Source organism: Triturus cristatus, chromosome 5_1 (genome assembly GCF_964204655.1).
Source record: "Triturus cristatus chromosome 5_1, aTriCri1.1, whole genome shotgun sequence".
NCBI classification, from domain to species: domain Eukaryota; kingdom Metazoa; phylum Chordata; class Amphibia; order Caudata; family Salamandridae; genus Triturus; species Triturus cristatus.
Window position 1 is genome coordinate 702,793,578 of NC_140587.1, and position 16,674 is coordinate 702,810,251.

Consider the following 16,674-nt stretch of genomic DNA (forward strand, 5'->3'; position numbering starts at 1 on the left):
GCGTATCGGATTGTGAGCCCTGTCCTATTGCAGGTTTCACCCAGACAAATAGTAATTTACACTGTTTTGGCTCTGTGTGACCCATTTGTGCAGGAGTGTGGACTGCGAAAAGTGGTGATGGGGGGATGTGTGCCGCAACAACTATGGAGAAGCCTTAGAGAGATGTCGCCAGGCAGGGCCTCTGTCAGCAGGTAGAGTGAGCGTAGAGGAGAGGTTGAGATGACCAATAGATGAAGTTAGGACAAGGAAAATTAGGTTTCTTTGCAGCAGGACACAAAGCACCCAGTTGACACAATATGGAAGTAGGAGACCAATAAGGCACAGAGCGGCACATGGAACAGTAAGGTGGAGCTTTGAGTGAGTAGATAGCAGTATCTGTGTAGGCCTGCAGCAGTAATGACCTAGGATCCCAACAGTCAGTGGAAGCAAGAGAGCACAAGCTAGAGCAGTACTGTTTTCAGATGATGTAAAAAGGCCAGGCAATAGCTGTCAAGTCAATTCACAATCCCAGATAGTACTAAAAGGCCCAGGGAGCACGGCCAGATGACCGTCGACCCCAAGCCACCAACCATGGAGGGTTCAGAGTATTTGGCAGTCCCAGGGGAAACACCGGCTCCCTTCATTGGGTTGTCAAAAAAATGCAGGCATGCAGGGCTGAAGCAGTGTGACTGGCAGCTCTCCCCGGTGGGGGGGGGGGGGGGGGGGAGAGCACTTACCACGCACACTGATGTGAATTAGAGCCAGACTGCAAACCCAGAGCAGCCCTGGCAATTTTGACAGACCAGCCCAACTGCTGCTTTTGTTACCGGGGACTGATAAAGCAGCACCACTGCAACAAACAGACCCCAGTAACAGAAAGGGCCCCGTCTCTGGCAAAAGAAGCCCCTACCCTTCCAGCCTCCCGGGTAAAAGCCTGATGCTCACTACGGCCAGTCCGGCCCTGGCGTGAAGAGTGGGCTTGCACTGAGGCCGGGCAGAAGCCCCCAGGACAGTGGCCAGCAGCACTGGGAGGCCTAGCTGCCGTGGGGAGCTCGAGGCACCCACTACCGTGCGACCAATCACAGCAAACAGCCACCACAGGGGCACACAATGTCAGCAGAACAGCACAGGGACAGCCCAGGGACTCCCGCAGCCCCAGACTCCACGAAGCTCCGTAGGCCACATGGCACCGCCAGCAAGGTACGGCCAGCCACAGGGCTTTAATCCCAAGACCGGATGGAGCAATCCACAGCAACCGAGTGGCACGTTGAGGGCGGGGGTGCCCGTCATCCACAGTATATCAGCCGGGGTACCACCAGATGACATGTTCTGCAAGCAGTACCATCGCGATTGGGTGATCTCGGCCTCAGGCTCACCTGTGGCCCCTGTCACTGCGGGCCTCTGATACAATTCTGGACCACGCAAACCCATTGAGTCAGGAATCGTGTCTGAGGAGTGCTGTTCGCGCCCAGGGAAGGACAGCATATTTGGTAGTTGAGGCACTCAGGAGCAGCAGCAATGCATTGTCTTTAGGCAGGAGGTAATGATGGTGTTGACTCAGCAAGGATAGCGGCCGCTACTGCCAGAGCCTCACAAGATTGCGGCCATCTAAATCGTAAGGGGATATAGGAAGAAAAATACATTCTGGGGTGGGAGATAAATATCCCATAGCCAGAATCTACAAGTACTTCTTGTAACCAAATTATAAAACCTTGAATGACAAAATACAGAAGAGCTTCAGATATTGTGCACAGGGCATTTAGCCTTTAACAAGATGTGTTCATCATTAAAACAGAGATGTAATTTTTGTGGCATCATTGGGTATTTTTCTAAAGTGTTTAGAAAATGTACTCGTAAGGGTAACTGTATTGAAAATTAATATGATGATCACATGACTGAGGAAGAAGATAGTATGATTGAGAAAAACGATGTTTTGAATATAAAAGAGCGAGTAGTACTTAATGTAACTAACAGTATTCTAACTAATGCAAGCAGCAAAGGTGTTTGGGTAATGTAATCAAAGTAATGTTGATGTAAAAGAGTGTATCATAGCTTATGGTTCGCTTTGTCAGCTACGGAAGAGAAATACTTCATCAGTGAATAGGAAGCGCTAGCATGTGTATGGAAAATGGAGTATTTAATTTGGAGGGAACTATTTGTTTTAAGATGTCACAAACCCTTGACAAAATTAGTAAACAACTGAAGGAATAAATAATGCTCTGTCAAGAATTGTAAGATTTTGAGAATGTTTGCCGGTTTTTATGTATAAAATAGCATATGTGCAGGATAAACAAAATGTACTTGCTAATTTTCACAGATACCACTTCCGCTAACAAAGTGCAATCCAAGTGATTGGGAAAACTTACAGATTGCCTTCGTTTGTGAAAGTGTTATACAAGCCCTTGTTCGGTATGAATGCGAACAAGAAGATAAGAATGATAATATATTGAAGGAGGTAAAAAAAATTAGAGGTGCTTGGCCAAGAAAAAATTTATTTCCGCAACACATTTTGTTATTTGGGAAATCAGAAACTAGTTAAGTGTTGAAGGTAACTTGTTAGGATGTGGGAGAATTGTACCTCGACTAGCGATGCGAATGTAATAATAAGACAATGTCATGAAAACTGCTTAGGCATTGTTAAAACTAAATTGATTATTAAGAATATCTACTAGTGGCCTACAATGGATTCAGCCCTGGAATCTTTATTTAGAGAGTGTAGTAAATGTGTTATTGCTTACAAAACCAAGAACAGTTTTAGACCTGCAATGAAGGCAAAAAAACACCAGAAGAAGTTTAGCAGAAAATTGCTGTATCTTTAATAGGTCATACATAAGAAAATAGTAAGCATATAATTACCATGATTCATTTGTTTTCTAGGTAGCCAGTCATTCATATCGTAGCAGGATATAGACATTATCTTGAATTTTATGTCTGACGTTTTTCTTAAAAAAGGTGTTTCGGAAGTGTTGTTGAGTGATAATGGAGTACAATTTTTATCACGCTGGGCTAGTTTATTATTTCAGAAGAGTGGGCATAAACCACAGGATCACTTCATTGTACAAGTCAAGTGAAAAAGGTACAGTGAAAAGCTTTAATAGGAGCTATTCGGGTGGCATTAGGAAGTAAACTGAATTGGAAGATTCAAATGAATAAAATGTTGTGGACATATCACAGTACATTTGTGAAATGCCAAGGGCAATACTATTTCAGCTTATTTAGAGGATTTCTTCCACATAACCAAACAGTGTCCTGGATGGCTCTTTAAAGGGAAAGGGTGTTTGTAGTCTCTTGCTTAAAATAAAGGATCAGAATTAATAAAGAAAACAACTAGAAATACTTTGACAAGAAGAGAGGTGTGCAGGAAGTTAAATAAGATGTGGGCCAGTGGGTTTGAGTAAAGAAACCAGGCATGGTTGCCAAGGGAGAAAGTTTTTTATGATTCCCAAAAAGTTGTACTCATCTTGAGAAATGAAGTGCAGCGGTTAGATTTCAAAATTTGGCATACGAGTAGAGAAGTGTGTGGAACTGGAAAAAGAAAATAATCGAATTTGATTACAAAATTATGGTTGGTTTTAGGAAAGCACTAAAGTGTGTGGTGAACTGTTATCTCAATCCACTCTTGAATCAAGTAGGAGCAGTGAAAGCAGACGTTGGTCAGAGTAATGAGGCAAACTGAAGGATATTTGCACACTGTAATTTCTTTTGAATTGTTAATGAGTTTGAAAATAGAGATAAAAGACATCCTCCCAGGATTATCAATGTGATAGGTGAATCATTATGTACATTATGTAGAATTGTTATGTCTTTTTATGTAATAGTTATTTTCTTTTACTCATATTGACTGTTAGTTTTGTAGTGGAAACCTTCAACATAATGTTCAAGTATCATTCGTTGTTATGATTTGATCAATTATTAATTTATATTTTTGGGGGTTTTCAAAGGGAATAGGATGTGTAATTTGTACATTCCCTTTTGATAAGCATGAACATCTGTGCTCACATGCGTGGGACAGTTCTAATTGTTATTCAAGTTACAGAATGGAGAGGGACTAGAGAGATTAACAGAGGCTGGAAGGCGATTTGAACTGCATTGTTAAGACAATAAATATCTTCAATTGTAAACTGGATTTAACCTTGTTACTCCACACTTTCCACTCTGTAACTTAATGCTAAGACCACAGAGCAATTCTTGGCACCCAGAAAAATGAGTAAGCCACCACATTCATCAGAGAAAAGGAAGCATGCCACCAAAATAACTGACACACCTTTAGGACAGGCCAGACATTTTACAAAATTGTTTTTCTTTTAATGAAGAAATAATTCCATTCCAAAATATAGACACACAAATAGTTTAATCACTTCAAAATATAACGTGTCCCCAAGTAGGTTCGAACACACACAAAACAATACTTAACAGCAATACAAAAAAATCCATACAATAGTTTTCTTACAATACCAATTAATATTGTGAAATTCGTTAGTGTCTCGTTGTCTGCTGTCCCAAGTAGTGTCAAGGATAGTAGTCATAGTTACAAAAATCTCTTATGGTTAGTAGTCTTGACATGTGGCTCTTCATACATTTTTGGTTCAAAAGAAAAAAAAGCCCTTCCTTTATGCGGGCACGGTTAAGTGGTTGTTCTTCATGACTCCCTCAGTTAAAATTGAACCAGGGCATTCAGCGCAACCCTAGGTTGCAGTATTTACAAGATATATCTACAGTAATTGCTAGTAGTTCTGAGGGAGGCTAAACCAATGCAGCCGATTGTGCTAAAAGAAGATGCTACTGTTGTTTGGTTCATGCGTGTAAGAAAACACATATAAGAACACAGCAAAGGCCACACAAATTGTAATGCAATTCAGTTAACAATACTACAGCACTTACTTATTATCCTTCTTTACAATTTCTCAAAACATTCAAGGACTTGCAGAGCCTATTACCTCCCTTTCCATCTTCAGTTTTAATAAAATGTCTAAAGTCCCTCAGTAGACTAAGATTCAAGTCTCTTAAGATTCTTACAGATGCTGTGGTAACTCATGATAAGGTAGTTTGTAAATTGATTTGAGAGACAGTTGGGAAATTTCGTTTGAAATAATTTCAAACTCAGGGGACAATCCACAAAGAGGAATAGTAAAAATCTGGTTCAGATTTGTACTATGGGAAAAATGAATTTGTACACAAGGGAATTCTGTACCCTTTCATGAGGTTCATTATAGCTGATTACGAACATAAAGAGGTGATCTTCCAAGCAGAGCTATGACACCGCTGCAGCTGCTGATGGAAGACCAAAAGACATTCCTCATGTTACACAAACGAATACACATTGGTCAGTTCTCAAACTATTTCAAATGTGTTCATAACAGCCCTGCATTAGCATGGAGACGATGAAGCTATCTTCAACTTTTTCTTGCAACGACTGTTTAGAAGTACTTGAAAGTTGTCAGATGAAGTGGTCAGGTAATCTACATTCTTAGTTAGCTCAGAGTGGTTTCGGCATTATGCTGTGGTTTTCTTACTAATTTGTGCAAACACCGCTTTGACTTACTTATAACAACAAGGCAAGCATGATGTGGGAAATTCTGGGGCCACAACAGAGATTTTCTTGCCACTTCACAAGGCAGTGGGACCCTATCTGATTCTTTTATGGATATTCTGGCAAAACCTTGCTTTTGCTACCATTGATGGCTGATTAGTATAAGCTTTGCTGTAGCACCAGCCCAGTTGCACTATCATAGTATTCTCACATACACTTGCACGACTGTCTCATCCACCATGAATCAGGAAAGTGGAAAATGACAAATATTGCTGCAGTATTTTTACTCTTCTGCAACTAAACATTGCTCATAGCTCCGCCTGCCATTCTCTTTCACTAGTAGAGGGAGCGATATCACCATAATGCCTGATGCTCCATCTCCACGGAATTATGATTAGAATTGAGCGGAATCTTATCAATCTGCTGATATTACCTTTTTGTGTGAAAGCTAATGGTGTGGGAGGAGGTTAGTGACAGCCTACTCTGGGCCTGATTACGAGTTTGGAGGCCCTGGAGCAGGTCGCCACATCAGCGCCCCGCTCCAAGACCGCCAAACCTGTTATCTGGCCGTGTGCTGGATTCCGATTGAACTTCAGGTAAGGCGGTCCAGCTGCAGCTGGCCACAGCAGTGCCTTTCAAAGGCTCATATGTGAGCCATAGAAAAGCAGAGCTGTGGGACCGTCACAGCGCGTTCCAGCACGGCATGGGAAGTGATGTCCAGGTCATGCTGGAACAGGGGGTGCATACCGACAGGGGGCACACCATGTGCCCCCTGCATGCATCCCCTGGCCCAGAGGCAACAGGAGGTTCTGTAGGGCCCCCTTTGTTTCCTTGCCATCAGACTTTTCATGGCGGCCTCACCGCCATGAAAACTGTAGCAGTGAGGAACTCTCAATATGTTTGGCGGTGCCACAGCCGAACCACCAGCATATTGTGGGCCTCAGACCACTGGATCCCTGACGGTAGCAGCAGTCCTATGGCAGTTCAACCGCCAAACTGGTAATACGGTGGTCGGGCTGCGGGTGTGGCAGTAGCTCCACCGCCACCGCGGGCCGCCAAACTCAGAATCAGGCAGTTGGTCAGTACATAACTACAGTTCTAAAGTTCCAATAAATATTTCTCTATCAAGAGAAAAATATATTAGCTTTACATAACAGCATAGTTTATTTGAATAGTAAACACAGATATTAAAATGAATCTACAATTTGAGTGCAGGGTGGGGATTTTATAAAGAAGTATTAGTTCTTGGTCGCCCAGGTTCGAGATCCAACATTCTTTGATATCTATGTCCTCATTTCACTTCTTGTTCAGACAGGCTTCAGAGTTATAATTCGCTTGCTAATATGTAGGGAGGATACTACAAGTAAAAAGAAGTGGGCATCATGCTTTCTTAGTGTAGCTATGATACAGCTATCATCAACATATGGGCAGTAGTCTGTAGTGCTGTTTCTGTTCCTCCTTTGCCATATTACAAAAAGACCAATCACCGCTAAACTTTAGCCTCAAACACCGATCCAGTGAGTGAAAAGAGGGCATCTGATCACCGCTAATCGCAGCCAATAGGAGTCCATCAAAGAGCAGCCATGATCTCAAAGGGATGGCGGATTTTCCAGCACAATTAGTAGTCTTGCACACATTTAAAACCCCTCTGCCCTCTTGTCAAAAAGAAATAATAACTGAAGCGATATGGACAAGCAGCAGACCATGAGAAGGGTAAAACATAGTCAGGTACCTATTAGCCAACATATTACACGTAACCCAGAGAAACAAATATATTGCTGATCAAACATTCCCTAACTTTTAAAAATACATGCTTTCCACCTCTCAGATGATGGGTGCACTACTGGGCCTGAGAACGGCAATGGGTCCGCACTGGGCCATTTACCAATCCATTAAATGAAGTAAAAGGTTTCTGCAATTAATTTGCGCCAAAATACCTGATTGCACGTGGTTGTGCTAATGCAAAAGAGTAGTTTTTATTTAGTTGAGATTAGAACCTACAATCAAATGGCAGCAGTATTCATGGAAATCGTGTTCCCATACCAGTTGGCATTGAAATTCTAACTTGTAAAAACAACATTTTTAGTTATATTAATTAACTGACATGCCTGCGTTCTTGTAAGCTGCCAAGTCAATGAAATGGTGTGAAAAGATATGGGCTGAAATTGACCTTTTATGGTCCAAAGTGTTTGCTCAATTATAACAATATTTCTTGAATTACTGCAAGTTATAACAACGTTTCTTCACATTAGGAGCAGGCTGGCAACAACAATTGTCTGAAAATAAGTTAAATCTGTTGCTTTTTCTCATGACTGTTTGTAAACAGCACGATAACAAAGAATTGTACTCTTACAACCATATAAGGTAAATCCTCCAAAACAGTTATTGTTTAGCAATACAATTTCATGAAAGTGTGTCATATGCTATAGTTTATATACTTAAAAAAGAGGACCTTCTGGGTGCAGTGTGCAGAATTTACCCATTTTCTAATGTTTGTGTAGATCAAGTTTGCCTGCAACAATAAGCTAGTTCTGTGGACCAATTTTTAATTATTGTTTAACGTCCGAACTAATGACGTACCCACAACAAAACCAGAAGATTCTTTTTCGCTGTGTATCTAATTATGCACACATAGACCAATGTATATTCACAATGTAAGAATCCCCTTGGATGAAACTAAGCACCCGTAGATCCTGATAGATAAATGTATTTGGGTTAACACAAGGACATTCCTGTAGGTGTAAGGGCTTCCTCACCTCCTCTTCTTCCAGGAATGTCTTTGCAATCCCACAAACCTTTGTGGGACATTGTTTGAGATTTCTGGCAAGACTATTATCTTTCAAGTTTCAGGCTAACAAACATAGAATCTCCTGTGTCCTTTCTTGACCCCACTGCAGGATATTTTCATGTCATGCCAAGTAACATTTTGTTGTCCTTTTCCTTTGTCCTTCTTACATTGGCAATCTGGTGGCCACTAGTCTGGCAGCATAGAGGGCCTAGAATGACATTGGCATAGGATTGGCTCCTTCCACTTCGGCGAGAAGAATTTTTCTGCAGATGACTCAAAGTCAATACACAACGGCCAATACTTGAATGTTTGTTGGCATCTTTAATGACACTTTTTTCTCTTGGTAAAAAAGGAAATGAAAGACATGTCCATCGTAGGTCCTGTGGGGTTTGCTAACGCCTGTTTTTAGACATATCGACTTGAGGCTGCCCCTTTAGGTGGCAGTATTTTAATATAAATAATTCAGAAAAAGAAGTTAGAGCAGGTAAACAGTGAGTTGCTGCGCGGGCCAAATAATTCTGTAGCATCATTTTGAGAAATGCCACACCTGTCCTCGCTGGATCATGGTGGCTTTGCTACATTTATTGTGTGTGGTACCATGCGGTAAGTTGTGCCGTGTCGGTTCAGCTCTCTTTCATTATCCTGCCAGCCGTTTGTAGGTGGAAACCACTTTTCACACTGGTGCTGCTGACGGATATTTTACACAGTGTTTTCTTGGCAACATTTCATCTTGTGGGGCCAAATTCTTTACTTCATGGGCTGTAAGAAGGGGCAAACTAAGGGTGTCCAACCCTGTAGGGGAGTTTAGATTCTACTTCTTAGATGTAAGCCCAGTGCCCACACATTCTTAATAATTTCTCCAAACGAATTGCTATAATCAAGCCATAATCTCTTCAAAGTGATACCTGTTTTCTCACACCAAAATCCAACATACCTCTTTGTGCTTTTCGCCAACAGTTTCGATAGATAGGTTGCTGCAGCCCTGGAAGAGACTGCCTTGTGGGACACTTTTAATAGTAGGCATGCAGAACACCTGGTGGCTTCTAAGGCAATACACATTCAGAAAACGTAAACAAACAACCAAGAAAGTTTGCAAGCATACTTTAAACCTGTCTCTGAAGGTCTCAGCATAAACTGATAACAACAAAAACCAAATGTGATGATTTCTTGAAGGCATGCTTGATAAAGTTAAAACGGCAACAGAAACAACCAAACAAGAGTTAATTTAAAACTAGCTTCAGTCAGTTCAGGGATCTTATGGCACCTGTGGTTTATAAACAGCTTTAGTACTTCAAAACATAGTTCACAGTTTTAAGAAGATCTGTACCGATTTAAAAACTATATACTATATAATTTGAATGTTACTTTTCTTGTATATGATAATGTTTTTCTGGAAAAAAAATATTTACACAAAGTATTCGTATGGCTGATTTCTTACAATATTCTGAGAGAAAACATTCCCAAGTTTTACATTAGCCCTAAGTTATAGCTTTCATTTTAGTGCATTTCGCACACGTTGTTTTACATACAGTAGGACTTGTAAACAAGCTGCGAACATGGTAGTGTACATTTCTCTTGGGCAAAAAAAGGCCTATACACCCACTCAGGAGTATTCTCTATCAGTGTACAATGCATAATCACAGTTTCTTTTCAGCGCTGTGAAAGAAAGCATTACAGTGTATATACAGTAAACGAAATCTCGAAAGTATTCAAAAATGAAACTGTTGTCTACAAACAGTATGGGTATTGCGAACTAAACAGATTCGATATCATGTGCAAATGTTAGGTATCTTGGTAATACTGCCGATAGCTGTTACAGCAGCACAAGCCATAGCCTGTGCCCTTGGCCAGTGATGAGCCATGTTACAGAACAGGTCTCCAATTATACATTAGCGTTTAAAAATGTCTTTGTTTTCAAAACACACACCTACAAACTACAACTCTTAGAACTAAAGTACTGTGCTACAGTCCTCTGCGACGTTTAGACTCTTTTCTTAATCGAGAGACGCACTCTTCGTTCCACTCCGCTGCCTTCGGGGGCCATGTTTAGGCGGTTCGCATTGTCATCAGTTTTCGTACAACTATGACCGTCTCGAAGGTCGCCTATAGAGAAAAGAAAAGATGGCTTACTTGCAACAATGCTTAGATGTACAGCGTACAAAAAAACAGCAGACAGCAAAAGAGACAGGAATAAATAGTTTGTTGAGAGCGGCGCTGGGATGTTTTTAGGTCTCGCCTGACCAGCGCATGCGCTGGTCTGGCGAGACTTATTGAGAGGGCTCCAAAAAGTGCTACCAGGCCAGCCTAGAGCTACAGTGCATGTGCGCTGGCGCGCGTGCCGCGCTTTACCGCGATTACTTTCACTTTCGCGGCCGCTTTGCATAGCCAATAGGTCTTGCTTTTGGGACCTTATAAGTATTTAGTTATGCAACTGTTGCATAGCTAAACACTTATAAGGTCCCTTATAGGCGAGACCTATTGGCTATGCCAATGCTTGTTTTATTAATTGGCCATTCCCCAGAAGCTGGAGCCATTTGTGGCCGGATTTGAAAGTCCAGGGCCGTTGCTGGTGCCTCTGTCACTTTTCACAGCTCTACGAAATTAATTGCAGCAGACGCTGAGGGTTCAAGAGAGAGATGAAGGAGAGGGGGAAGAGGGATAGTGAGAGTGAGATCTGAGAGATAGAGGAGCGCAGGAGAGTGTGTAAATGGATGGAAAACGACAGAGCTAGAAGCAGGGCACAGGGGTACACAGCGTCCACCCTTTATTTTTACAAAGTGGACGCCGTCCATCCTGCCAAGAAGTTGGGCCCCACAGAAATATGCTGAATTTGTACCGGTGTAATTTCAAACACCGGGACACCTTCAGCAGTGCCCGCACGTTGTCTGCTTTCAATTCCCAGCAGCAAAGTGCAGGAAACAATGGGGGCTTTTTTATTTTCACCTCCAGCTGGGCCAAAGATAAAGGCTGAAGTTAAAGGGCCATCAGGCCTCCTTTTGATCGAGTATCCTGACTGGACGCAGCCTGAAACCGCACACTTAAATGCAAATGCAAGGGAGGGGAAATGAAAGCACACAGATTGTTATCTCTTCACAGGTGCTTTAGAGAGGCGTGCTTTTGACTTTGATCAGTCCCTGTATATAGGAGATATGCATGCACTGTAAGAATGTCAGATGTGTTGGTTTGTCCCAGTATTTACACAAAAAACAATTTAAATAGCTCTATTTCTTTTATTTTATAGCGCTACTCATCTCAATGCAGGGTGCCAGAGCACTTTACGTAACATAAGCATTATAAATTGGCAATACATCATGTACAATTCGCTTCTGCGGACACGCTGGAGACAGCCCTTCTACTGAACAGAGGGTTTGCGTTTACGCGAGCAAAGACTTGGTTGCTGGCAAGAGGGACTCACTTAGCCCCCAAAGAGTGGTTTTACTATACTACCTCGTCATTCCTCATGATGTATTTATGGCTTATACACACAAGATCCACACTTAAGAATTCTGGAATACACTAAATATTGGACACAGTAATCACTGTTGCCCTATACTGTGCACATATCACTGGAGTACTAGAACCCATTCCAGGTCGGAAATACAACCGGAACTGAGGATCCATTCAAAGAGATTAGAGCCCTGAAGAAGTCGCTGTGCGCAACAATTAAGCGCGACGAAACACGTGATGGCTAAGGATCTCAGGATTAAACTGAAGTGACTGTTTCAACGGAGGAACAAGAGTGTTTTTTATTATTGCCAATGATACATAATATATTCTGTTGGCGTGTGCAAGGAACTATTGTTTTGATTATATAAAACAATGAGTTCTGCAGGCAGATGAAAACGTGTTGAGTTCTGTTCTTGAGCACATCCGTCTCTTTTCCACACAACACTCCAAGAGGGCATAGAGTTCAGTCAATTCTGTAAGGCAAATGACTCCACTAGGTTATCGGTAAAAAAGGCAGGAGGCTAAAACCCTTTTGGGTTCAGGGAGATCTAGCAGCAGTACTTAATTTGTGCTAGTTGTTGCCGGGCGGGGTGCGCCAATACTCATTTTTGGACATGGGAATTCAATTTTCATCATCAAAATTGGACCTGGAGAGAAAAAGCCAGTAAAAGTGGAAAGAAAGGTGAGGAGAAAGATACGAAAATTGGAGAAAACAGGGATAAAAAAAAGAACTTGCAAGAGTGAGATTAGGAGACAAGAAGTGTAGGGTGGTGGAAGAAAGACATGGACTTAAAACTACGCAGTCTTAGCATTTGTTTGGCTGCTAGTAGGCTCATACAAAAACCTGCGGACCACAGTACTAATTTTTGGGCACTTAAAAAAAATTAAGCACTGTCCATTGGCGGACTAAATACCCCTCATACAAATATAATGCATGACAAAATATTGCATCCAAAATATCAGCCAACCACTACACCGCAAGGTAAGTGGATGAAGTAGTAAGAATAGTAATTATATACTTACCTTGACGATGTAATGGTTGGTGTCTCAGGGGTACTATATTTTTTGCTGGTTGTATATTCGACCAAAAGTTCAGAACAGCAGTATAAGTGCTATTCAATCTAACTTTTGCAAACGTTTTTTATTTATTTATATTTTCCATTTACAATAATACCTTCTCTCACATTGCATACTAATAATCTGCCTTTGCACAGGTCAGTGTATGACATTAAGATGGCTCTGTGCATTAATCTCATGTAATTTCTTCTCCATAGACAGTCCCTTTATTGTGCACAGGCCTCCCATGGCTACGTAGGTTTGTCTGGCCATCTCAGCGGGGATGATCACGCCCTAACCAGGTCAATATATCTGGCCATGGTATATGGCATTTTATATACGAGATGAACAGTAAACAGGGTACAACTAGAACTCTAACTTCCCAGTTTGGGTCAGGTGAGTAGCTTGTGTTATGTTTACTCAGTCGTATTCCCTGTCACTCTGGAGGGTGAGACGGTACCCTGCTAATGCAGCGGGGGAGGTAACAGGGTATGCTGGGCTCTGAGGGAGGGGGGGGTCTCATCTGATATCATAGTATCAGATATCAGTGCCAATGGAAATGTCAGGGTGGTGTCCATCTACTCGTCCACATGTTCTAGAAAGCTGGTCAATGCTTCCGCTCATTGCTCTGTCAACGTAGCCTTACAGATTCCTCTCCGTTCTTCGTCTCAAAGGGCCTCCCCCTCTGCCCTCGCCCAGCTCTCAACCTCTGTTCTGCACCTGCTATGTGGTGGGCCAGTCCGGGAGAGAGAGACGGTACCCCGCTAATGCAGTGGGGGAGGTAACAGGGTCTGCTGAGCTGTGGGGAAGGGGGTCTCATCTGATATCTTAGTATCAGATATCTGTGCCAATAGAAATGTAAGGGTGGTGTCCGTCTGTCTGTTCACTAGTTCTACAAAGCTCGACAACACTTTCATCCATTACTCTGCCAATGTAGCCTTACGGATCCCTCTCCGTTCTTTGTCTCAAAGGGCCTCCCCCTCTGCCCTCGCCCAGCTCTCAACCTCTGTTCTGCACCTGGTATGTGGCGGGCCAGTCCGGGACTTCCAATGGCGAATAATGTCTCTGCTGGCGAGGCCCATGAGCCTATTTCCCGTTTTTTTCTTTGGAGTCCGTGATACAGGCCTATTGTCTGTTCTAAGTGTCTTGTGCCTGCCAAAGCTGTGGGCTATGCCATTCGTCACCTGGGTCCAGAATTGTGTGATTTCCGGGAACTCCCAATCCATACATATGAAGTCTACATCAACAAGGGGGCAGCAGAGGCAACAGGCATCCTTAAGAGTGTTACAGTACTTTCAGTCCATGGGGCCAAAGGATGTGCAGTGCAGGTAGTTGAACTGTGTGTATTTAAATCTCGTGTTGCGGGTGGATGTGTATGTATGTGCTAAAGTTTTATCTCAGTCTTCCCCATGCATTGCCTTGCAATATGTCTCCTGTTGGTCGTGTAGGGTGGTATGGCATCCACACTCTTTGCCTGCCTCATCCTGTATAGCCGCAAGATTAGGTGGCTGACCTGTTCAAACGTTACTAACATCTGCGTGAGGTCATGTGTGTGTGGCTCTGGGTACAGGGTCCCGTACAGGCCCTGCAACACCTGCACCACTGCTCCGTATGTCAGAAACTGGCCATCTCCAAGGCTGTTTCCTGCCATAAATTCCACCAGTGTGCAGAAGGTTCCCTTGTTATAAAAGTCACCCCCTGTAACCAGGATAGCTTCCGTCAAGGCTGCCTTGTGTCGCAATGTCTAATAACTTTCTCTTGTCATTGAAAGACCAACAATCGGCAACACGGGCATACGCGGGGCTCTGGCTTACCCTGGCGAGTAGTCCTCTCCAGCAGAGGAGTACTGTGTGGAGAAGTCTGGCCTTCCGGGCTGGTGTCACCGTTACTCTCAACATCATTGACTCCCTCATCTCAGCCAGGCATATCCCACTAGCCTCCGGGTCAACCACTGTAGATGCATAGAATAATAGTGGGCTTCAAAGACAGGGACAACTAGTTCAACTTTGTCAGTTGGTCTCAGAAGATATGACACCCGATGACTCTGTCCATCCCAGATTAGTTCTCTTAGGCTTGCATTCAAGGTCCAAAACCAAATCTTCTGGATCCAGGCTGGTAAGTTCCCAAAATAATCCAATACTCTGGGCAGCACAACCATTTTGGTCAGGGCAATCCTGGCCATGAACAGGAGTGGCAGCCAGTCAGATCAAATCTTCTTTGCGGATCCGCAGTGGTATGATATAAACATACATTTTTTAACCTTAATTTCTACAAAACTACAAAACAGATTTATACCAAATCACAAAAGCACACTTTCTGGACCAAGATCTAGCTTTCTGCCAAATTTGATGTAATTCTATTCAGCAGTTTTGACTGTAGCTGCTTCTAAGTTCCCTAAGGAGACTTGCAGGGGAAAATGGATCTCCCCTTTTTCTAAGTTATCGCTTGACGGATCACCCCGAAACTTTCAATGAAGGAGCAGAGGTGGATGAGACTTTGTTTTGGAAAGTTTAGTGAAGATTCATCAAATGTCACCAACGAGAAGGAGGAGCTTAGCGCGCATCCAAGATGGTCGCGTGAGCACAGGGCTCCCCGGACCCTCTCTGCTCCTCGGAATCTATCCTGAGAATATCCTGAAGTGGCTTATGGAATCTGGGAGATAAAGACCAGCTGAGCATATATCTCTTTTCAAAACTTAAATCGGACCTGGGAATCCTGAGTTGTCGTCGTCGGAACTTTTGGGACCCACCCGACGGAGGTGACCGGGGTGAAGTTGACCCGAGGGGCCGGGCTGCAATTGAACAACAGCGGCTTCAGCGCGGTGCCAGCTGCCGATCCCTCACTTTCGGTTTCGGTTTTGACTGGTGACACGAGATAGCGCCCCCTTCTTTGAAAGAATGATGGAGCCTGTACTGTGGGCATAAATATACGACAACAAGGTCGTTTTACCTTTTTTTCGTGAAACACATAAACCGGACATAAAGGGGACTTGACTAATTGAATATTGGACTAGCTGGTGATATCTTAATAAGAACCTCTACATTTGCAGAGGTCATATATATTCATATTACACTTGAAGGACGGCAGTGTTTCTCTTGGAATATATGGTGGCCGCTCCTTGGAGATAATCCATGCCCTGACGAAGTTCGTAGAGAACGAAACGCGTTGGCTGAGTCTGTTTTTTGAAAAATTGAATGGAAATAAAAGAACAACAAATTGGACTTATTGAAAAGACTTTTTTCCTTGGTGCACCGTCTTTGTGTAAAAACCAGCTGAGCATATATCTCTTTTCAAAACTTAAATCGGACCTGGGAATCCTGAGTTGTCGTCGTCGGAACTTTTGGGACCCACCCGACGGAGGTGACCGGGGTGAAGTTGACCCGAGGGGCCGGGCTGCAATTGAACAACAGCGGCTTCAGCGCGGTGCCAGCTGCCGATCCCTCACTTTCGGTTTCGGTTTTGCACTTCAGGAGACCGGCAGGGGGGGTGCGCGCGGGGTGGCGAGGTGCTTCCTGGGCCTCTGCATGAGGTTTCCTTTCAACTGCCACTAGCGTGCCTATCGCCTCGGACCCCCTATATTGACATTTTTTGGTCTTCTTGCTGGTGCCCTTACACCTCTTGGTTGGAGGTCCCCTTGAGTGACCGTGTTCACATGGGGGGTAAAGGGGGTCCCGAGGGCCGCAAGACCAAGGCTTCCCTCCGCGGGGGACCAGTCCAGAGCAATAACATGGACCGCTACACCCAGGGCAGGGGGCCCTCTGGCGCTGCTGGCCTCCCCTCGGACACCGCGGAGGGAGGCGCGACCGTCTCTACGGAACTATCCCTACAGGACATTATGGGCGCCATTGATGGCATTAGGGAAACCATCGCGACG

The 16,674-nt window shown here is 43.5% G+C and overlaps 1 protein-coding gene across 10 annotated transcripts in view; it reads right to left on the reverse strand.

Annotated features, from left to right (window-relative positions):
- Positions 1-2,768: 2,768 nt before the first annotated feature.
- DTNA (dystrobrevin alpha) overlaps positions 2,769-16,674 on the reverse strand; it is a 980,878-nt gene continuing 966,972 nt past the window's right edge. For all 10 annotated transcript variants that reach the window (XM_085605673.1, XM_085605674.1, XM_085605682.1 and 7 more), the window contains one exon: positions 2,769-10,400. The gene's annotated coding sequence lies outside the window, so the exon portion shown is untranslated. The remainder of the gene's footprint in view (positions 10,401-16,674) is intronic.